Here is a 25,091-nt window from a genome sequence, read left to right as displayed (position 1 = left end):
GGTGATGCTCATAAAGAACATACGTTGTACTTGCCACATACTGAGTAGTCAATAAACTTATGTTTATATTTTCAAGATAGATGGAAGGCAATTTGTCTAGAATATATATAGAATTCCTATGAAATATGGTCTAAATGCTTTTGCCAGAACACCATAAAATACTGCTTTCTTCCCTCTCTACACTCTTGGTTAAAAACAAAACAAAACAAAACAAAACAAAACAAAACAAAACTAACATGGTATTTTATTTGCAAGGTCTAACACTAAGGTTAAATGGGTTTGTATTGTGTAGGATTCTGCTTTCCTTCTGTTCTTAGCTCACCTTAGATTCTGAAGGCATGAGATAAATAGAATGGATATATGCCAGGCTCTAGGAGAACATAGGGAGATGTGGACCAGATTATGGTTTCTAATTCTTCCTTCCCACCTTGCTATAAAATTGTACACAACCTTACAGTATCACTCACCAAGTAAATAGTATGTTGCCCACCCCCATTGGCACTAATGTTGGTCATGTGAATTACTTTGGCCAACACACTGTAGCAGCTATGATATAAGCAGAGGTTTTAGGTTGCTTTCAGGATTTGGTTCAGAAGTTTGCATCTCTGCCATCCACCATGAAAGTAACATATGCTATCAAAGAAGCAAGGAGATACATGGAGCAGATCTGCACCCAACATTCAGGCTGAGGCCAAACTCAGCTCATCAACAGATCCATGAGTGAAAAAAAAAATTTTTTTGGTGCTAAGTCACTGAGATTTTGAAGTTTGTTATACCGAGAAAATTGACTACATAAGGGAAAGACATAAGGCAGAGCCTGGACTGTTATAGAATGGAAAAGAGAAATGGAGCAAACATGGGGAATGAAGATTCAGAGAAATAGATTAGCCTAAAAAAAATAATGCCATTATTTGGTTTTGCTTCAGCTGTAAAGGGAACATCAATAAATTAGTACTTTCTCTCTTCCTAGGTACAAAATAAAACTAAGATAGAGTAGTCACAAAGACTACAGTATAAGGCTTTCCAGGAAAGAAAGATACTCAGAGTAAAAACGAAAGGTGAGTACTCAGTGCCTGACATATAACAAGCTAGAGCACCAACAACTAAGGATATGAGCTGGAAAACCAATCCCAAGATTGAGGAGGTTCTGAAAGAATAGAGAAGACCAAGAATCTAGGTTCTAGGACAGTCCTCTTATAAAGCATCTTAGCACACTACAGATTGGATTCAGTGCAGGATTAAACTCAATTTGTTATGTACATATATGGGAACAAAGGAGCAGATATTAAGTAAAAGCATAGATCTCTAATGCACTGCTAGAAAATATCAACAGATCGTAATTAGATGGGATGAATTTGGTAAGTATGAATGTCAAGGCTTGTCTGTTAAAAGCAAGCTAACTCTGGCAGAAACTATAAAGAAAATTTAAAACCACACTCCGTGATACCAATGTTTTCTTAGAAACAGATTCCAAGACTTCTGGGGATGAGTGATGTCACACTTTCAAAGTTTCTAAGTTAAGTTTCTTTGGTTGAAAGCAATATAATCTGACATTGGTTAACCTAAGGAAGGGGGGAATACATATACAGAGACATAGAGAGAAAGAGAGAATCTTACCTACATTATAGCATCAGATAATCAGGGCTTAAGTTAGAGCAGCTCTGAGCATCTTTACATGGACTAATGGAAGGCATCATCTGGGCTGAACAAACTGCGATTCTTTTTATCCTCGTGTCCTTCCCCATAAGTTTCCAAAACCCAGGCTACTGAGACTGGCTGCCTTAGTTTATGCCATGTCCCTTTGTACCATCAAGGTTGCAAACAATAAGGGAAGGATAAGTTTTCCAGAAAGAAATTGTAAATTGCACAAAAAGGGGGTTGGTGTGACCACATACTAGGTCACAAAAATAACGGACAATTCTTGTTTTGATTCTTTCATTAATTTGTATCTTGGAGTGCCTTGCTCAGTGTTTGGTCCATAGTGGACACTCAATAAATATTTTTTGAGTAAATATTGAATGAATGAACATAAAATGAATGATCTCAGGCCTGCTGACAATCCCTTTTTACAACTTCTATAAAATGGTTATGTTAATATCTGTCTTATCTTTTCATTTGTCTCAGAATAAATTGGGATGATATAAGAAATAATTTAGAAAATTTAATGATCTACACAAACAGAAGGGAGTTGAGTATTTTTGTCTACAATAACTTATATTTTGGAGGCACTTTTAATGGGTCAGCCACCATGCTAAGTACCTTACATAATTTCATTTGTTCTTCAAATCCTATGAAGTAGACGTTATTCATATAACACTCCACTGCTTCCGTTTTATACTTGCAGAAACTAAGGCTGGAGGGCCATAATATGATTTGTGCAAGATGTCAAAGTAAATGAGAGTAGGTGTTTGAATCCAAAAGCACATGACCTCAAACACCACACTCTTGACCATTACATTCAGTAGGCATTCAGACTTTTCTGATCCAGAAGGAACGTGCAGATTTCATAATCATCAATGTAAGCATGCGTTATCTTTTTTTAAACATGAATGTACAATACGAGAAAGTGGCAAATGATATAATTTAAGCCTCCCAGTTTAAGTTATGAAAATTAAATTACTATATGATGAAATAAAATACTATGTGCTTTATTTAGAGAGTGTTACCTCTGATTAAACTAATATTAAAACTCTGATCAAAACTCCAGCAGAATAGCTTTGATTATCTAGGTCAGATCCATTTCCATGAGAGTCCTGTTAATTTATAAGTGTTGAGCTAATTTCTTTTGTGAATAAGATTTTAATTTCAGATCCCAAGTGTTTGACAATGATAGACAAAACAAAAATGACCCTTTGAAAACAAAATATAAACTTAGTATAAATTATGCATGCCAGACAACATCTCATAAGTTTAGAACACTTTGCTCAAAAGCTTAGAATACAATGAAATTAAACTGTTTATATTTGGGAATTCTGAACTTTTAGAAGAAAGGCTAAACTGGTCTCCATCAGCTCATCACTCTCTAAAACAGTTGATGTGCATTAAATGGCTATGAGATTTTTTTTTTCCTTCACACTGTGTGATGGTGTTGTAATAGTTACAACTTAGGAAAAAGAGTACAAAGATACCCCCTGCTTTTCAGAATTTTTGCATTATGCCACTTCCCTTTTACAGAAAACCTATGTTAGTACCTATTTTCACTAATAGAAATCTGAAGAGGATTTTCACTCTTAGGAGAAAAGGTAAAAATTGAAAATAACATTCCTCATTTGTTTCAGAGAGAACCTGTTAGGCAGCGCACCTTGAACAGCGAGAATGGCGCCACCAAGCTCTTTCCCTGGGAACTACACTCAGCACCTCAGCAATAGCTGCCAGAGTTCTGAACTGAGTCTGTGAGTCTGTGTTTATCTCAATTTATTTTGTGCTAGTGTTAGCAAAATGTGTCCTAGGTATCAGAAAAACCTAAAGGAGGTTATTTTGGGGGCCTGGAAGTGCTGAAAATTTTTTCCACATAAATTAATGGTGATTGCTTCTTCACTTTATACCATTTCAGCTTACAAAATTTTTCATCGGAACATTCTCCTGTTAGCGGGGGAAAACCTGTACTTTGTTCTCACTTCTGCATTTTTTTATAACATTCTCAACTTACCTCCACAGTCAAAGGAAAAGCAAATTTAGGACCCACTCTTTCCCCCGCTTAAACTTCTATTGCTAAAAGAAGACTTTGAAGCCTGATTTAGAGGTTCTCTACATAATCTGAATTTGTTGGATAATAATTGAAACTTTCACTTTGGTTTGGCAAAATAGGATTTGTAGGATACGTTAATATGGCTTTTGAAACTGAGGAAGTGCTCCGAACTAGTAACTATTGATCAACTAGACTGCTTCCAGTTACATTAACCAAAACACCAGTAAAAGTTCCTTAAACAATCAAGACCTTTGTAACTCTTTTAACAAGAAGGCCAGAGGTAGGGAATCTCCAGAGTTGGTTAGTTCAGCAGCTGATTGAACTCTGGCATCTTCCATACACTGATTTTCATCCTTGGGCATATGTCTTCTTGGTTACAAGGGAATAGCAACCACTCCAGACAGCACACCTTCACAGCGCAGCCCCTGCCTGGAGGAAACAAAAATGTTCCTGACTTCTGCCTGCTCCCTTTTTCCAAATTCCCTCAGGCAGTGTGGACCCTGCTTGGGATTCTCCGCCTCCCTCTGCCCCTCCCCTGCTTGCTCTCTCTCTGTCTCAAAACAAATAATTAAAAAAAAAAATAGTTAAAAAAAAAGTAAGTTAGTCACAAGTGATTCTTTAAATTAATATTATCCTTCATGATTTTCAAAAGTATGTTACTTCTAGGAATCCATTTTCTAGAAATACATGCACATGTACACCTGTGTGTGTGTGTGTGTGTGTGTGTGTGTGTGTATATATATAGGACCATTCACTGTCAAGTTATTGTAATCCTGAAATTTTAGGAGCAGTATAAACTCATCAGTAGAAGCAGAGTTAAATTAATTGCTATATATTCATAAGGTAGAATTGTGGGCAGTTCTTTAAGAAAATTGGTAAATTTATACGTAGTGATGGAGAAGATGTATATCATAAATTATTCTGTTTTAAAGGAAAACTGTGGAACAATACTTACCCTATATTACATTTTTGCTTTAAAAAATACATGTGATTTGAGCATAGAAAATCTCTGAAAGGATACACAGCAAACTGTTAACAGACAAATTTGTAGAATTGGTATTAAGGAATGAAATATCTTAATTTTAACTTTATAAACTATGTAACTGGCTAAGTACTATGTTTATAATTTTAAATAGTCTAAAAAGAACCAAAAGGAAAATTTCAGAATATTGTAGCCATTATCCCATTGGTTTTTTCATTAGAGTGATTTAATAAAAGGTATTGTGGGGAAGCAGTACAGTGCAGTGATAAACAAACTGCCTGGGTTTGAACACCAGTTCCTCTACTTCTAACTATACATGCTTGGACAAGTTACTTAATAGCTCTGTTCCCCACTCATCTGTAAAGTGGGGATAATCACAGTACCAATAGAGATTGTTGTAAGAATAAAAGAAGGTACTGGGTGTCATATGTAAGAGATGAATCACTGGATTCTACTCCTGAAGCCAAAACTACACTGCATGTTAACTAACTTGAATTTAAATTAAATACACACACACACACACACACACACACACACACACACACACACATATATAGGGAATAAAAGGAGCTAGCACATGAAACATTCTAAAACAGTTACCTGGAACATAGTAAGAGTTCAATAAATGCTAGCAACTAATAGAGAAGAGGTATAGAAAGGACACATGTCTTAATGAAAATGGTCTATCTCTTTGGTCCCAGAGTTGGGATTAGAACTTAAGTTGTTTAGTTCCTTGTTCAGTTGCCTTTGAACAACAGACTTTGTTCTTTCTGTTTTAAGCCTTTTAGATCAGTCTAGTTTCCTCCATTCTTTATTCTAGAGGACATTGTCTCCAGCATTCAAATGGAATATGTAGAAAATGATAAAAAAAAAAAAAAAAGAAAAAACAAGGCATCAAGAAAATTCAAACTACAAGGACAGTAAATCACTCAATAAGTTTAATAATTTCCTGAAAACTTGTTTTCTTAAATTCAATATCCTGCAATTGTCAACAAGGTGCATGTGTATGATTAACTCTGAGGAAATAAGGATCTGCTAGCAAAATTTAACCTGAAAAAAAAACATGTTATGAAGAAAAATCCCTCAAAATATGACCAACGTGTCATGTCAATTTCATAGAAGAGCCTAATGGCTCAAGCAACTGTTCATCACGGGCTAAATAAAACATACATTTATATTCTCAAAAGATGCCACAGTACACCATCAAATGCAATTAGTACATATGAATACCAAAGCTCTTCCATGAATGGCCTGAGTTTTGGAAAGCCGTATAACTGTTTGTCACATATTAGGTATTCAAGAGATATCTGCTGAATGGATTAATGAATGTACACTTCAAATCTGATTACATAATTACCCAGCTGCTAGCTGTCTATCTCTGATGTACTTGAAAAAGCTTCTTTCTTTTTTAATATCTTACAAAGTAGAACAAAAGAGATTTTTAATTTAATACTATCTAAATCAACTACCAGTGTTTCCATTTTTCTACTAACAGAAACACTAAGCATTGAGAAATATTGTTCTGTTACATTAAAATCCTCTATGTTTTCATAAAATTTCATGAATATGTCAAAAAAGAAAGGGAAATGGATATATATGTATATATAGAGAGAGAGAAAGACAGAGACAAAGAGACAGAGACAGAGAGACAGAGACAGAGACAGACAGGGTTGGGGGAGAAAAGAGGAGAAAAAGGGGAAAAGGAGAAGGATTGAGATATTTCTACAATGTGATTACTCTAATTTTGGCTCTCGGGTCTCAACAGCTTCATTTCCCCCTTATTTCTTTTAAGATAGACAAGTAGTTTAGTTTACTGGATGGATTGCTGACTTCCACAGTCCCTGAACATCACTTTTCCTTCCATTTAAATTACCTTTACTGGCATGCCTGTTTTTCACACAACCCAAGTCTGGGAGACAGTGCCTTCTTTGACCCATACTGAAAACAGGAAGCAAAGCACTGGGTTTGCTTTGAATGACTGGGTTTGCTTTGTTTTCTTCTTTTTTCTTCTTTTTTTTTTTTTTTATTTTTGGGACAGAGAGAGACAGAGCATGAACGGGGGAGGGTCAGAGAGAGAGGGAGACACAGAATCTGAAACAGGCGCCAGGCTCTGAGCGGTCAGCACAGAGCCCGACGCGGGGCTCGAACTCACAGACCGCGAGATCGTGACCTGGCTGAAGTCGGACGCTTAACTGACTGCGCCACCCAGGCGCCCCTTTGTTTTCTTCTTTTAGCCTGAAGCATGAAGCAGAGTGTACCTTTTGGTTTTTTAACTTGTTTCAACTAAACACTACCATTTTTGTTACATCCACTAGACAAAATCTATGGAAGTTCTACACAATCACAAGGGAACTGGGAAATTCCACAGAAGACACACAGCTATTTGTAGCTCCATTCTTGGCAGTGTTGAGATTTGAAATTAAGAGGAAGAAAACTAAATACAAGACCGGAAGCTACTATTTCTAGAATTAGTTGGTTTTCAAATGCATTAATTAAGAATGTCCAATTACCTAGCTTTACCATGTTTGTGATTTGCACTCTTTTCTTCAGTTCTATCATCAGAAAATCATTTCAGACCCTGCCATCATTGCCACAATGTTATTTTGGTATGTTTTGAGTATGAAATCTCCATTTCAGTGTTTTTTACATGGGTTGTTTATGCTTTCAAATTCTGATTCCTTTAATCTCTTTTATACTTTATCATTTATTTTAAAGCCTGTACTATATTCTAGTTGATTCACAACTGTCTCTGAGTAAAAGCGTAAAGGTTTGATGAGCTTATTATGAACTGTGTGTCCTGTCCTTCTTTATTGGAACGAGAGGCTCTTCAGAATCTCAGTGGCTACATTCATAGCTCCTCAGAGCCTTGACACCAGCTTGGGGACACAGCCTACGGGTTTATCTGCTGTTTTCATGTTGTACTCAGAGCAAGGTGATATTGTTACTTGGCTTCTTGCATTATTTACAAGATAAATATTTTTGTTTACTACAAGCCTCCTAGACCAATACTTCAAAGAAATACAATCCAGGGCAGCAAATATTTACTTTAAGATAATAGTGAAAAACAGTAGGATCTGGAACCAAAGAGATGGTAAAGGAAGCTCCCTCCCCCACTGATTTTATATCTAATTAGGAAAACTAAGATGTCTTGAATGAAAAAAAAAAAAATGGTGAGTAGATAACCTTAATTTTTTTTTCAGCTCTAGGATTCTGATTCCATCAGGAATAAAAGATAAATGAATAATTTTAAATGCAGAAGCAAATTAGACTGAACTCATTATATTATGAATAAAGGATTTATGGCATGTAGTCTCAGTACTAGAAAAGAGGAAAGGAGATATCTGCTACTCTCTGTTTCGAGAGGAATATGAGCCTTCTCATTCTTGGTGGGCCCACGAGGCCATGCATGATTTACCTCAGTATTTTATTATTTTTGCTTCCTCATGTGTCAGGCATCCCTCAGCACCCTGGAAATCTTCCTCTAAGAAACATTGAGTCAGATACCTGTGCTATGTGACTTACAACCTTAAGCATATATCCCTGCTGTTGCCTCGTTACCCCCACTTTACTACAAATTCCTACAGGACACAGATATTGGAATCAATCATCACATCAATGAAGAGTTCTTCTTTATTAGATAGAAGAGATGTGGGTATGCGTATATCCTTGGAAGAATAAATAATTCAGAATTCTGTGAATGGCTATGCTGCATTTCTACAGTGCCTCTTTCCCTCTATCTCCTTATTCTCCTCTGGTGTACATACTTCCCGAGAATTCTGGCAGGAGAGAGGAAGGATATGGAGCCTAGAACACTCAAGCATAGCAAGCCAGTTACACTGCTTCCTCAACCAAAAGTCCACCTTACATCCATATTGTCATCAAACAAATGAATATTACAGTGAGGCATGGACCAGTGCAGACCCATCATTATTTCTCTAAGCCAGTATTTCATTTAAAAGTTGTACATGGTTCTTCAGTGAAGAACATGAGCTCTAGAATCAGGAAGACCTGAATTCAAGTTTGTCTCTCACTCCTGGCTACGTGAATTTGGGCAAGAAACTTAGTTTTTATGCTTCCTTTTTTCAACCTATAAAATGGTGATACTCATAACAAATAACCTCGCAGAGTTATTGTGAAGGGTAAATAAACCAATATGTACAAGAATAGCTCACACGGTGCCTAACAGTAAATATGTGCTTGACAAAAATTAAGTATGATGATTTATTCAGACCTTCACTTATTCGTGCTTTCAACAAATACCAGTGCTGAAAATACACAGGGAAGAAAAGGGATAAAAATTCTTATTTTTACAAGCTTTCATTCTAGTAATAGAGACCACAGATTCATAAATATAATACATTATGTGTTAAAGCAATGCTAGGGAGGAAAAATATAGCAGGGAAAGAAGAAAACTGAATGGGCATAACAGTGGTAGTGGTTGCACTTTTAAATTGGGTGATCAAGGAAAGCTTCACTCTGAAGATGATTACATAAAGTCATTACAACTCTTCCAATCTCCTGTGCCTAAGTAGGATCATACATAGAAACAAAAAATTTCAGAATGTAAGCTCCACAAGATCATGAATTGTGTTTATTTGATTTATTACCATATCTGTAGTAATAGTGCTTGACAAGTAGGTGTCTAATGAATGTCTGATGAATGCTGATGAATAAATATTAACAGTATATAAAGTGCTATGTGGCATGTATTATAAACATCTTGGTTGACAAAAGAAAATACAATCATTTGGGGCAAATAAGTATTAAAAACAAATGATAGAGTAAAATCAGTGTTCAATTGTTAGGAGCAGTGAATACTGCATTTGAAATCCTAGAAATATTTTATGGTAGCTGCTCCCCAGCTTTCTTCCACTAGGGTCTCTCTCTCTTAGGGAATCTGTCATTCCTTTCTCCCATATGGCAAATGGCAAACTACAAAGTGACCAGGTAACAAATGGGTGGGAAGGGCTGGCCCCTGGCAGAGATGGCCCATTCTAGGCAGGACACCAATTTTGGTGATCTCATTTGAAGAGAAGCCAAAGCCAATTAGACCCTCTGCTTGAGGAATTTGAACTGAAAGAACAAGATAGTTACCTGTAATTTGGATGCTTGAGCTGAAGGTTCATCTAGAGTTTGGGCTGCAGTGACCATTTCTGAGCCATGTTATGAGGAAATTGAGACTCAGAGAAGCTGGCTGGCAGTGAGAGATCAGAGTAACTGCAGAGAGGAAACAGGATGCCATGCGACAGAAAGACAAAGATGGGGAAGTGGCTGGCACTTAAGATTGCCTCAATTCCCACTGACTCTGCAGCCCGGTTGTTTAGTCTGTCCTGGATTATTGTGAGACATCCTCATGTCTTTAAGAGAACCTCATTTTTACTTAGAGTAAGTTACTTTTCCTTCTAACCAAGAGAACACAGGCTCTTGGTCATCAACTATATGCTTTGTACTTCAAACACAGAGTCTAATTTAATTATTAACACAATCCTTTTACTCATTTACTTTTGCAAGAAAACAAATGAAGTTTCAGAAAAATTAACCAATTCACCCAAAGTTGAATGGCTGTCAAATTAAAGATCTCACATTTGAGCCAAAGTTTGTCCAAGACCAAGGCCAATAATTCTCATCCTATTCTGGAGGATAGATAGAATATAAGCATTATGGGAAATAATAAAAAACAGACTCCTTTTGATTAGAGTATAGAGATAAAACTTCATTATGAGAGGAAGGACTTGAGCAGACCTTAAAAGAGGAATAGAATTGAGAAGCATAGAGAATATTTTGGACTAGTGATTGAATGCTATTCCAGGTATAAATAAAACATAACCAAAATCGTAGTGAGGATGACGAGAACGTCAGGCAAGACCACAGAGACACAAAGAAGCTTTGCATCAGTGAGAACAGGCTTAACTTTAGAGGATGGTATGAAATCAAGTTAGATGGTTAACTCTTGTAAATCCTGAATTCTTGACCTTGCATATTTAATACTGCTTGATGAATATTTTTTGAATGTGTGAGTGGCCTTATTTCTGCAATTCAAGAGTTGGAACTCGAGACAAAGATACTATTTTAGAAGGAAACAAAGACTACCCCCAATACTTTTTTGTCTCTTCCCGAGGATCATCCTCCCCCACCCCCTTGCCACAAAAATAGAACTCTCCCTGACTCTAGGGAAACTACAACATTTCCAACTTTGGAATTGCTGATATCATCACTGTAAGAGTAAATACCATGGCTCACCCTGTGGTCATGAGAGAGATTCAGCTATGACACTCAAGTACCGATAAGGTAATTTCTCTACATGGTATTTTAAAATTATTTGATTATAAAAATAAATCTTAAAGAAAGCAAAAACTGTATAAATCTCAAAGTCACTTAGAAGAAACTATCCCCACAGTAACCAAATCCTCTGGGGAAAAATCATGGTATATTTTCAACCCCCTAAAAATCCATTACTTTTCCAATAGCTTCTAATTCCTTGCCGTCCACTCATCATTAACTTATTGCATTATGACTATTATGACTATATATAACTATTGCATTACCTACTCTCTTTGAATGTAACAGTATGGATTAGTTTTATAGGACTGCCATAACAAAATATCAGAGACCAGGGGATTAAACAACAGAAATTCATTTTCTCACAGTTCTAGAGGCTAGACTTCCAAGAACAATGTGTCAGCAGGTTTATTTCTTCAGAGATACCTTTCTATTTGGTTTGCAGATAGCTGTTTCCTCATCGTGCCCTCACATGGGCTTTGGTCTTTTTTGTGTGTGTCACATCCCTCTCTTTTGGTGAGTCTAAATTTCCTCTTCCAATAAGCACATGAGTCAGGTTGGATTAGTGCCCACCCTAATGGACTCATTTTAACTTAATCACCCATTTCAAGGTCCTATCTTCAAATTCAGTCACATTCTGAGGTGTACTGTTAGGCTTTCAACATATGAAGTTTGAGGAGACACAATTCAGCCCATAACACTGTGGCTTCCTAATCAATAAATCCAAAGTTCTTTCTCTGCCCTCACTGTCCTCGAACTCTCTGGCATTTAATCCTGTTGTTCACTTCTTCCTCAAAATTGTCCTCCCTTTCCTCCTTCTTCTGGAGGGAGATGCTACTGTAGTAGGACCTCTGACCTTAGTGCCTTTGCACATGCTAATTTTTTCTAATTAGAGTAATTTCCATGCTCTTTTTACTTCCATCCCCAGTTGAACATCATTCCTTTGGGATGCCCTCCATTACCACCCTCATCAGTTTATATGTACCTTATCCTCTCCTATAATAGTAATGACAAAAATAATAAAAGGAGAAGGAGTCACTGACATTTATTGAGTAGTTTCTTTTTAAATTTTTTTTAACGTTTATTTATTTATTTATTTTTTTGAGACAGAGAGAGACAGAGCATGAACAGGGGAAGGTCAGAGAGAGGGAGACACAGAATCTGAAACAGGCTCCAGGCTCTGAGCTGTCAGCACAGAGCCTGACGCGGGGCTCAAACTCACAGACCGCGAGATCATGACCTGAGCCGAAGTCGGACGCTTAACCGACTGAGCCACCCAGGCGCCCCTATTGAGTAGTTTCTGTGTGGCTGGCACTGTTCAAAGTGCCTTGCATGTATTAATCTTTTACAACAACCCATAAAGAAGTAATAAAATATTAGTCCCATGGTATAGAGAATGATATTGAGGCATAGCAAGGTAGGCTGTAGTCCATAATATTTCTGATAATGTTTAAAAAATCATCGTATACATAACAAATCTCTTGTGAGAGTTATTTTAATAATGGTGACAAAAAAGATTTATTGTCTGAACTCATTTGTTAGAGTTCAAGCCATTCCGCTCCTTCTTTGCACATAATTTGTACATTTTGGATCCATCCTGATTGATTTGCTCTGTCATACAACAACCTGCCATTCCTTTGAAGCCTGCAGCCAGGGTATCTGATCTCTCTTTCTCTCCACTGTGTGAGAAAGTACTTCCTCTATTTCTAGCCCCCATTAACGTAATTTCCTCTTAACTTTCCATCAGAATGCTTTACCAAGAACTATTCTGACTAGATGAAGAAAAATGAAAAGAAGGAAAAGAGGATAGAGAACATGGATAAGTAACCATACAAAAGCAGAAGGGAGATAACAGAGAATAGAAGACAAATATCCTGGCCTGCAACCATTTCATTGCAAATGGTTCTAGTTGCCTGGAACCTCCACACAGAGCCCTTCCTGAACAACCTGCCAACTATAGGGGACATTTGGATCTTCAAAACCCCTGCGTCCCTTTCCGAAACCCTTGACAAGCTAATGGCCACAAATAGTTTCATTAAAGATGGAAAGAAGAAATATGGTATAGGAAAAGAGAAAGATATGTGTAATAATGTGACTGATCAGTAAGGGGGAATATACAGATGATACTGAATTCAGAACAAATGTAAAGAACTGGCATGAGTGGTGTGCCTGGGTGGCTCAGTTGGTTGAGCATCCGACTCTTGGTTTCAGCTCAGGTCATGATCTCAACTGTTCGTGAGTTCAAGCCCCATATCCGGCTCTGTGCTGACAGTGCAGGACCTGCTTGGGATTTCTCTCCCCGCCCCCGCTCTCTCTGTCACTCCCTGGCTCTCTCTCTCTATCTCTCTCAAAATAAATCAATAAATAAACATAAAGCAAATACATATATATATATATATATATATATATATGAAAGAACTGGCATGAATTTGGACCCTTTGTGTGATTACCTGGTACAATCCCTTTCCATCAATATTCCAATTGTTCTCATCAGACCCAGGTGTCACTGGCAGTTAAATTTAACTTGACATTCCTTTTGGTTTCTTGGTCTAATCTAAATGATAAGTCTTTATAGTTTATTACTTGTGTCATGTATTTTCAAGCTTACTTTTATCCCTTTAAATAATTTCAAACCTATTTCTAATAATTTAAATTTTAATTCCAGTATAGTTAACATACAGTGTCATATTAGTTTCAGGTGTACAATATACTGATTCAACAATTCTATTCATTACCTAGTGTTTATTGTGATAAATACACTCTTAATTCCCTTCACCTATTTCACCCATCCCCCACTGACCTTCCCTCTGGTAAACATCCATTTGTAACAACCTATAAGACCTATAAGACCCTCCCCCAATGTTTACCCCCCTACTCCTTACTTCCTCTCTGATTTCACTTCCTTCAACTCTCCCTTTTGCTCATTCAGCTCTAAGCACACAGATAGTCTTTGCAGTGTCTCCAAGGTCTTCACATTTGCTGTTCCCTGTGCATGCATTGTTCTTCAGATATCTCTCTAGCTCACTAAACTTCAAGACTTTGCTCCAATATTACCTTCTAAGATCTTCTCTGACCATGCTATCTAAAATTGAGCCTATGCTTTTCATACTCCCTGCTTCCCTCTCTGCTTGAAACTTTTCCCCATGGTGTTTATCACCATCAATCTTACTATTTAATTTACTCGTTTATTTTATTTTCTCTTTTCTGTTATTGGAAGATAAATTCCAAGAGAGCGGAAAATTTTGTCCACTATTCACTGTCCTATCCCCAGTATCTAAAAAATTCCTGGAACATAAGAAATATTTAATACACATTTGGGAATGAGTATGCTTTCTCTCTTCACATATATCTTATGAAGGTAATACTTCATTGTGAACATTTTAAAAATCTGAAATTTTTTCTCACTTTAACTTTTTTTAATGTTTATTTATTTTGAGAGACAGAGAGAGAGATAATAAGTGGGGGAGGGACAGAGAGAGAGATAATAAGTGGGGGAGGGACAGAGAGAGAGGCTCTCACAAACTGTGAGATCATGACCTAAGCCAAAGTTGGATGCTTAACCAACTGAGCCACCCAGGTGCCCCTATTTTTTCTCACTTTAAAAACAACTATCCTACCTGCACACAGAAAGGCTTCAAAAGTATCTGTAGTTTGAATTTCTCAAATAGGAGCTCCTGTTGTGTTCATGTTCTTAGGTAAGTACTGAGGGAAGCCCTGTAATTTTTTGGTAAGAAATGCCTAGAAAACATTTCTCAAATCAGCTAGAGCAGAGAACACTACATCTGGGACCTCAAAATACTTCTCTTTTAATTTGGAGAGAGAGAGAGAGAGCACCAAGGAGGAGAAGAGAGAGAGGAAGAGAGAGCCTAAGCAGGCCCCATGCTGAGTGGGGCTTGATCCCACAACCCTGAGTTCACCACCTGAGCCAAAATCAAGAGTCAGGCGTTCAAACAACTGAGAGACACAGGCACCCCTCAAAATATTTATTAATGTCCAAGAGGCTTTTCTCATGTTAATTCTTCTCAACTCTTTGATCACCATTATTTTTCTAATATACATGAAAATCACCTGGGGTGGGGGAGGGCAGGCAATGATATACAGGAGGAGAGCAGATTCTTCATTTGAGGGGAAAATGATCACTTTGAACCTGCCCCAAAATTTCAACTCCAACATATAGAGTTATGTAGGGTAGGTCTCGTTATTAAGTAATAAATAATACTGGTCCTTAGTCAAGTGAGTCAACTTTATTCTCTATTTAGTCCACTGGATGACATTTAATGATGATAATATACAGTTGAGGATAAGTTTGCTTAGCTTTTGTTTTTCTACTAGAGCTGTCCTTCCATAGAGGTCAGCACACAGTGCAATTGCCTTAATAATGCAAATCATCTATAATTAAAATTATATTAGTCATTCTCTAGGGGCACCTGGGTGGCTCAGTCAGTTAAGCGTCCAACTTCTGCTCAGGTCATGATCTCACGGTTTGTGAGTTCGAGCCCCATGTCGGGCTCTGTGCTGGCAGCTTGGAGCCTGGAGCCTGCTTCGGATTCTGTGTCCCCCTCTCTCTCTGCCCCACCCCTGCTTGTGCTCTGTCTCTCTCCATCTTTCAAAAATGAATAAACATTTAAAAAAAAAATTTTTTTTTAAATTATATTAGTCATTCTCAATCCAGGTACCTAATTCTCCTGCAGTTATTAAATAACTAAGTTTCAAAAGGTCCACAAAGGAGGAAATAAATTAATATGTATTGCTTGCCTACTTTGTGTCAGTCACTAAACTGGGCAATTGTGTGTAGGTGTGTGCATGCATGGTTCTCCATAAGAGTCCCATGAGATTAGCAATGTCATCTCTATTTCCACCGGTGAAATAATTTGACCAAGGTGTTGTAGCTCAGTGAATTAGCATTTCTAATTCAAACATCTGTGACCCTTTCTTGCTCTGGTGTTTTCACATAAGATTTAGAAGATTTATGGCAAATAGGTATAAGGCTAACTATGTCAGTCAGCTTAAGCCAATCAAACACATTCTTTCGTGTCCCATGATTTGGAAGTGTGCATATTACATAAGATGGGAAGAGCTGTGTCCTTATTCAGCCAACAGCTCAGCTGCCAATTTTCTTGAAATCTACAGAAGTTAATAATCATTTGGAGTCTGGAAGAGGAAGCTTCAGTTTTAGGTTGTGGTCTATTTTCAACACAGCGTCTAGAGTAATCTTTTTTAAAATAGAAGAAGCTAGATTCTGTGTCTCCTCTGTTCAAAACTCTCCAGTGGCTCCTTGTGTAGAAGCAGCAGCACTTGCTATAGTCTTCAAGGCTCCAGGTAATCTGGTACCTCTCCAATCCAATCTCTCATTATTCTCCCCCTTGCTCCTGCTTCTCTAGCCAGAGCTCCTATCACACATGCTCCCATCTTTCATTTGTTCTTTTTCACTTGTTTCTCTATCTAGAATGTTCTTCCCCCAAACAATCACATGGCTCATTCCATCACTTTCTTCAGGACTTTACTCAAATATCACTTTGGGAGAAACTCCCTGGCACCATATCTTGGTCATGTCCACCATCACCCAGTGCACACACCATCCCCCGCTGCATCCACACAGGCACCCTCACTACCCTCAGCACTTCCTATTCTTACCTGTCCCTCTTCTCCCCACATTAGAATGTGAAATTCACAGGGTACCTGGGTTCCTCATTTGAGCGTCCAACTCTTAATTTCAGCTCAGGTCATAATCTTACAGTCGTGAGATTGAGCCCCCACGTTGGGCTCCACACTAATCATGGAGCCTCTTAAGATTCTCTCTCCCTCTCCCTCTGCCCTTCTGCTCAATGTGACTCTGCCAATGCAGAGTGTATTATCATTGCAGGTGGTTTTTTTCCTTGCTCAATTTATCCATATGAGCAAATCTACTGGGGCCTTGTTTTTGTTTTCTTCTGAATTTCCCTGAAATCATTCTTGTTTTCTTCTGAAATGTGGAGGATTTCCTGACAATTTTTGATAGCTATTTGCTAGATCAGAAAATAATATTTCATATAGAAAATTCCCAGGGTAATAAAAAGAAATATTCTCTCTTCTTATGACAGAATAACTCTAAAAATATAGAGAAATATATTGGGGCTCCTGTGGGCATATTAGATTGCTAAGCAGCAGCTAATTTATTGTCAATATGAGGCCTTCACAGTCTATTTCAACTGTATCTCAAAACTCTCTACATCACCTGAATTTCTTCATATCTACTTATTTCATTTCTAGATTTATTGGTTTTCATTTTTACAAAGGGATTTTATTTTGCCTTATTTACAGTTACATAGCATTTGCAGAACCTTAACATCAAATTAAAGCCCTAAAGCAGATATGGCTTTGGGGACAGGGTGTTGTGTAATGGTGAAAATTTCATTACCAACCTTGCACATATTTCCATATGCGTGATTTCGCTAGCCACGAAGTACTGTGTAAGTAACTAGATTTGAGCCAGCATGAGAAGACAGAATAAACTTAAGTATATGTCGGAGAAATAGAATTCTTGTAGAAAAAATATTTCCAACAGGAACATAAAACACAGGTAGAAGTTTATGGACCAACCAACCAATGTTTCCAGACGAAAATAAAAAAAAAAGCAATCCCTTAGGCAAATAGACTTATATTGCCTTTAGGAATGCAGTTCAACGTCCATATTTGCAACAATGCCCTGAATATTCCCATCCTTATCCCTGATTCTAATAATACATTCTGTTTAGTTCCATTACCTGTACATGCAGCGAATTTACTTTTGTATATAAAATTCCATGAAAAGATGCATAAAGATGCAATTTAAGGGGTGCCTGGGTGGTTCAGTAGGTTAAGTGTCCGACTTTGGCTCAGGTCATGATCTCACAGTTCGTGGGTTCAAGCCCCCGCATCAGGCTCTGTGCTAAAGCCCCGGAGCCTGGAGCCTGCTTCATATTCTGTGTCTCCCTCTCTCTCTGCCCCTCCCTCCACTGGTGCACACGCTCTGTCTCCCTCAAAAACAAAATACACATTAAAAAATAAATAAATAAAGTAACTTAAAATCATTGGCATTTGTCTCATCTTGCTTTTACAAGGAAAATTAATACTGATCAGGCTGAACTGTATACTATGTGCTCGGTGAGTGTCTGAAGCTATATAAACATTGTTATTAACACTTGTGATCAAGTAACAAGTGTAGCATTCTTATGTTCTCTTACCTGAATTTTTTGGAGTAGATTGATTTTTAAAGCATTTTGTTCATTTGCATCTTTTTTGAAGTCCTTAAGAAAACTTGTATACTTACAACATGCATGTAAAAAAATATAGTAGATTACCAAAGTGATTTTTCAAATTCTTCCTCTTGGTCTTCAAATGGTGATTGCAACCTAACAAGAAGAGCTACTACTTAACAAGTGTTCATGTCATGCTGGGTGATTTTTTTATATTCTCTCTAATGCTACCAATGATCTTACAAAGAAAACATGAATTATGGCCTATTTTACAAGTGGAGAAACTGAGGCTTGCAGAAATGAAGGTGACACAACTAAGAATTGGTAAAGTCAGAATTTGAACCCAGTTCTCTGGATATATGTTCCATTTATTCCATGGCATAACTTCTGTAAAATATATCTCAATAAGTATAATCATTTTATTTCCTTTCATTTCCCAGCATCCCCTTTTCACCATTCACCTCTAAACATCATCTGGCATAATTTTTAGTTTAAATAAACTTACATTTTATGTATTTTCAAAGATTTTACAAAAATCTCATTAGGAAATTGAAAACACTGCTATGTTGCAAACATGGATAAAATTTCTGGCTTACAGAAATTAATATTTTAAAAATTTAGTCTCTTCCACTTCAAAAACCATCATTTGGGTTGTGTATATTTTCTGATTTATTAATAAGAAAATTCATTCTTCCTTCAATATAACTCTGTGTTTCAGATAATAACCTTTTTTAATTTTAGCTAACCAATATGGTAATAATTTTATTATTCATGCTATGCTTTGCTCATAGAATGTATTCATAAGTAATAACTAATATATTGATAAGTAATTCTTGAGAAGTTAAACAAATTATACACATTATTTTAATTTTTCAGTTTATAACTGATATTATACTTTATTCTATGATTTTTTTACTCAATTAGTTTTATTTAGATGTTTCTACTTAAAGCTAAAATCTTTCAAATTATGCTCTATGCTTCTCTTCCTAGAGTCTTTTATGGGGAAAATATTATCATTTTTGAGGTTTGTGAAATGCCTAAAATGAGCTTCGGAAAGTTCAGCTTGGTCCTTGGCCTTTGAGAGTTTACAATAGACGGCAACATGATTCATTTTTTATTCACTGTACATATATCACTGAAATATGTAATCAGGAGGTCATTTATCTTGGCACCTCAACTATCTGAAATAGATCTGAAAATTAAAAATTATGCTACAACCCATGGCTATGCTCCTGGTCACCTCAGAATCGATTTAACTTTTCAGTAGGCATAAGTTAAATTAGCTTGCTCATCCCCCTCACTGTTTCATTTCCCTCTCTCCTCCCCCACATAGTCATTTGGGATTATTTAGTTTTACTACCCTGCACCTGGGCATCTTCAGTGCTTCTATGGAAGCTCAGGTCTTCATTTGTTTCTTCTGACCATGGTAACCACCTCCCCAGTAGCTCCAGTCTCAATTCTCCTCTCCAATATCCTTCACCAAGGTGATCCTGCTATAAAGCTAATGGAATCATATCCAAACCTTCTGGCCTAAATCTTTAATGGATTCCCAATTACTTCAGAATTGAATAATTGCTCCTGAGAATGGCATATAAGGCTCTTCACTCACTGGCGCCTTCTACCTACAGACCAAGTGAAAGAGAGCAACTAAGGGCTGAGAGCGCCCCTTAGACATGTTCACAAGGTATTGTCCAGAGAGAAGGCCTCTGGCTTTGCACAGAGGTCTAATGTGCCCAGTGATCTTCCTAGATTTCTTAATGTCTAGTCTTCTCAGACCTTTGAGAAGGTGAAAAGTCAGCAAGATTAGGAAAAGCTGTTCTTTCTTGGCCTGTTCTTGAATTGGTTGAATAAATTGATTAAATGTTTTTATCATTTTCAGAGCATTTTCTATTCAGTGAAAATTCATGACATTTTTTTTCAGTTTCCAAAATCCAATAACTTCCAGTGCTTTAGTAGAAAAGATATTGCAACAAATCAAAACCACACTCAGATATCACCTCACACCAGTCAGAGTGGCCAAAATGAACAAATCAGGAGACCATAGATGCTGGAGAGGATGTGGAGAAACCAGAACCCTCTTGCACTGTTGGTGGGAATGCAAATTGGTGCAGCCATTCTGGAAAACAGTGTGGAGGTTCCTCAAAAAATTAAAAATAGACCTACCCTATGACCCAGCAGTAGCACTGCTAGGAATTGACCCAAAGGATACAGGAGTACTGATGCATAGGGGCACTTGTACCCCAATGTTTATAGCAGCACTCTCAACAATTATGGAAATTGCCTAAATTATGGAGCCAAATTATGGAAAGAGCCTAAATGTCCATCAACTGATGAATGGATAAAGAAATTGTGGTTTATATACACAATGGAGTACTACGTGGCAATGAGAAAGAATGAAATATGGCCCTTTATAGCAACGTGGATGGAACTGGAGAGTGTGATGCTAAGTGAAATAAGCCATACAGAGAAAGACAGATACCATATGTGTTTACTCTTATGTGGATCCTGAGAAACTTAACAGGAACCCATGGGGAGGGGAAGGAAAAAAAAAAAGAGGTTAGAATGGGAAAGAGCCAAAGCATAAGAGACTCTTAAAAACTGAGAACAAACTGAGGGCTGATGGGGGGTGGGAGGCCGGGGAGGGCGGGTGATGGGTATTGAGGAGGGCACGTGTTGGGATGAGCACTGGGTGTTGTATGGAAACCAACTTGACAATAAATTTCATATATTAAAAAAAATAAAAATAAATAAAAAAGAAGATATTGCATTATGAGTATTTTAAAAATTGTATTCCAATACCTAAAACTGGTATATTGTTTTCTTAAGCTTTTACTAAAAACTCATTAGAAGTCATTTGGTAATAATCTTGGTAATAACCAAACTGTTCCATTTTCCTACAAAAGTATAACATCACTCATTTTTTATTGCTTATTCTTATTAAATATATAAATTCAAAGAAGATAAGAATCTGAAATTGGTCATCCATTATTCTAGAACATGGTCCTTATTTTATTTTTGGCTTATTTTGTCACATTTCTAAGGTAGATAACTTATTTTAACTATAAATTTGCCATGGACTGCAAAATAGGTGAAAAACAAGATATACGGATGCCCTATCTTGTTTAAAGTCACATATAACCGGGGTGCCTAGGTGGCTCAGTTGGTTAAGCATGTGACTTTGGCTCAGGTTATGATCTCGCAGTTTGAGGGTTTGAGCCCCACATCGGACTCGCTGCTGTCAGTGTAGAGCCCGCTTTGGATCCTCTGTCCCTCTCTCTCTGCCCCTGCCCTGCTGTGCTTGCTGTCTCTCAAACATAAATAAACATTTAAAAAATTAAAAAATAAAAAAAAAGGCACATATAAGGTAGTCTGAAGGTACTCAATGGCCTAGGAGTAAATTTATATGTTAGGGATGACTAAGTAATTAGTAATGACTTAAATTTTGTGAAAATTTTGTTTAAGAGTCAAATAAAAGTCAGATTCTCTTTTAAGGTGGGCAGCAGGCTGACGAACTCAATAGCTTTCCATTGGTTTTCTCTCTGATTTTTCTAGTCTTTCAACTTGGTCCAGGAGGGACTCTACACCATCCTTATAGCATAGCCATAACTAATACAATACAATCACCATATTAGTCACGGAAAAGACATTATATAAGACATATATAAAATCACAGGAAAAGTGTCCCCAGCAGATAATAGAAGCATCTATCACTCCACGTCAGGATATTTCAACTACAAGGGGCAGAATAACAGACTAAAAGTGGTTCAACAGTAGAGGTTTATGGTCATATAAAAAAGGTCTGGTAGTAAAAGATTTCAAGGGAGGTTTAGCAACTTCAAAGAATCCATCAGGGACCCAGTCTTGGTCTCTCTTTTTCTCCCCCATCCTTGGAATATCCACAATGTTTCTTTTCATGGTTGCAAAATTGATGTTATGTTTCTAACTACAACCATCATGTTCACACATGACCATATCCGAAGAGAAGAAAGAGTGGTTCTCCCTCTTCTCTCTCTCTGTTTCTCCCTCTGCCTATCCCCACCTCTCTCAAGTCAGTAGGGTGCATGGCCTAAAATTAAGGCCAAATATTATGTACTGTCTTGACATCTGGAAAAACTAGGAGGGTATCCTATGACCTAAAAGTCCCCTCTCCAGGATGTGGAGAAATGGGAACCCTCTTGCACTGTTGGTAGGAATGCAAACTGGTGCAGCCACTCTGGAAAACAGTGTGGAGGTTCCTCAAAAAATTAAAAATAAACCTACCCTATGACCCAGCAGCAGCACTGCTAGGAATTTACCCAAGGGGTACAGGAGTACTGATGCATAAGGGCACTTGTACCCCAATGTTTATAGCAGCACTCTCAACAATAGCCAAATTGTGGAAAAAGCCTAAATGTCCATCAACTGATGAATGGATAAAGAAATTGTGGTTTATATACACAATAGTACTACGTGGCAATGAGAAAGAATGAAATATGGCCCTTTATAGCAACGTGGATGGAACTGGAGAGAGTGATGCTAAGTGAAATAAGCCATACAGAGAAAGACAGTACCATACGTGTTCACTCTTATGTGGATTCTGAGAAACTTAACAGAAACCCATGGGGAGGGGAAGAAAAAAAAAAAAAGAGTTTAGAGTGGGAGAGAGCCAAAGCATAAGAGACTCTTAAAAACTGAGAACAAACTAAGGGTTGATGGGGTGTGGGAGGGAGGGGAGGGCGGGTGATGGGTATTGAGGAGGGCACGTGTTGGGATGAGCACTGGGTGTTGTATGGAAACCAATTTGACAATAAATTTCATTAAAAAATAAATAAATAAATAAATAAATAAATAATAATTAAAAAATAATAAAAATAAATAAATAAAAGTCCCCTCTCCACACTTTTCCCACAGATAAGGTCCTGTAGCCAAACAATCCTCCTTTTCAAGGTGATCAGTGCAATTCCCGATTATCCTTAAGTAACAAGTTTCAGTTCCCTGACAGCCAGAAGAATTATTCAAACAATCCAATCACATCTCCCCACAGGAAAGGGGGAGCATCCCCACTCCCTTGAAACTGCAATGCCTGTCCCCAGAGGCCCTTGTTGTCCACTCTGTTCCCTAGTGCAATTCCCATGTGGTCCTGCAGGGCACGGTGTCCTCCTTCCTACATGTAACTAATAAATTGCTGTCAATCTCATCTGTCCAGTGTCTGGTGTCATGTGTTCAGCCATCCCCATAACCCTAGGATGGGACTCCCACCCTACCCCCTTTCATCACCAAAGAAATGAATTGGAGGTGATTAAAACAATCAAGGAAGGAAACCTTTCCCTGAATTTCCTCAGGAAAGTTCCCTGAGGTTCCCTTATGTCTCATCCACCGGAAACAATTCACACGGCCACCTCTGAACTAATCACTGACAAAAATGACTGTAGTGATCACGATTGGCCTAGAAAAGTGGGTGGGCACTCATCCTCTGCAGGCTGCCCAGGGCTGCCCAGTGTCAGGACAAAACTGGGGTTCTATTAGCCTAGAAGAGGCGATGGCTGCTGGGGAGGAAAGCACTGCGCTATCGCAACCATTCTGTCAACACCTCTAAGGCACCTTCAGCGCTGCTAGCCTCGTCTCTGCAAAGAAGAGCAGCACTATCAGGGCTGCTTCTAAATATAGACCATCTGGTACTTTTCATTCTGCCTATAACGCTAGGAGGCGCAGTAATAGGTCAACGGTTAATGGCTGCTTCACAATAGGCAATCACAATAGCTTTGCTTTCATTCAATCCTTGGAAGCAACCTCTATGTGCGAAAATATTATTATCCACATTCCTCTGGCGGAGAGTTAAAGTTTTACGTGAAGTTCAAGGACATCACATACTGAGTGGTGGATTTGGGATTCAAATGTGGGTCTCTCTAAACACAAAGCTCAAGCTCTCTTGTCACTGCACAATTCGTCCTGGCTGAGGCATGCATGACCCCCAGGAGGCTGCTGAAGCAGAGAGAATAAGCTGCTGACACCAGAAAACTTGCTTTATGGGTATGAGATCTGAGTAACTGAGGCCCTGGGGGGCTTCTTCAGGATGAAGGAAATAAGAACCCATAGGAACAAAGTGAGTTTTGATGCATCGGATTTAGTCAGCTCTCAGTCATCTGGGAACTGATTAAAAGTCTGAGGATTCGAGTTATGTCTGCTTCCTTTCCTACCAGAGTCCTACATTTCAGTTGTTCTTCTAAATGGAAGGGATACTCATCAGTTACCTTTGCAGTTAATTAATAGATTTGATAAACTTTCCTGAGGGAGAAAGTTTAATGTATGGGCTCTGAGGATGTCTATAGACTCTAAACCATAATTTTTTGAGAATAGATGTAATGTGTTTTTCTAATTCAACAATTCTATACCTTTTGTTCTAATATTTCTAATCACTCCTGCTCAGAGCCCTCATTTGAATGTATTTCATAATAGAATTAACAAGGTAAATGAGAAAGGAAAGGAAAAGTAAGCATATTTTTGTAATCAAACTAAAACTAACTGATATATTACAGAGAGAGAGAGAGAAGTGGAAAGAAATCTGAGAGTGGTAGGCTGAATAACGGCCCCTAAAATACCCAAGTCCTAATCCCTGAAACATGTGAATGTTACTTTATACAGCTAAAGAGCCTTTGCAGATATGATAAAAATGAGGACCTTGAGAGGCGCCTGGGTGGCTCAGTTGGTTAAGTGTCTGACTCTTGATTTCAACTCAGATCATGATCTCATGGTTCATGGATTCGAGCCCTGTGTCAGGCTCTGCACTGACAGCACAGAGCCTGTTTGGGATTCTCTCTCTCCCTCTCTGTCTCTGCCCCTCCACCCCTCTATCCGCCTCTCATAATAAATAAGTAAACAAACTTTAAAATAAGGACCTTGAGATGGGGAAATTATCCTGGATTATCCAGGTGAGTCAGATGTAATCACA

The 25,091-nt window shown here is 37.8% G+C and overlaps 1 long non-coding RNA gene across 3 annotated transcripts in view; it reads right to left on the bottom strand.

Annotated features, from left to right (window-relative positions):
• The window catches only part of LOC107180332, an 89,711-nt gene extending 79,806 nt beyond the window's left edge, over nucleotides 1–9,905 (bottom strand). For all 3 annotated transcript variants that reach the window (XR_006221588.1, XR_001511108.2, XR_001511110.2), the window contains exon 1: nucleotides 9,765–9,905. This is a non-coding gene — a long non-coding RNA (uncharacterized LOC107180332). The remainder of the gene's footprint in view (nucleotides 1–9,764) is intronic.
• Nucleotides 9,906–25,091: the final 15,186 nt, after the last annotated feature.

Source organism: Panthera tigris, chromosome C1 (genome assembly GCF_018350195.1).
Source record: "Panthera tigris isolate Pti1 chromosome C1, P.tigris_Pti1_mat1.1, whole genome shotgun sequence".
NCBI lineage: Eukaryota > Metazoa > Chordata > Mammalia > Carnivora > Felidae > Panthera > Panthera tigris.
Note: the sequence above shows the minus strand (reverse complement) of the source record. Positions and strands in the feature narration are given on the sequence as shown.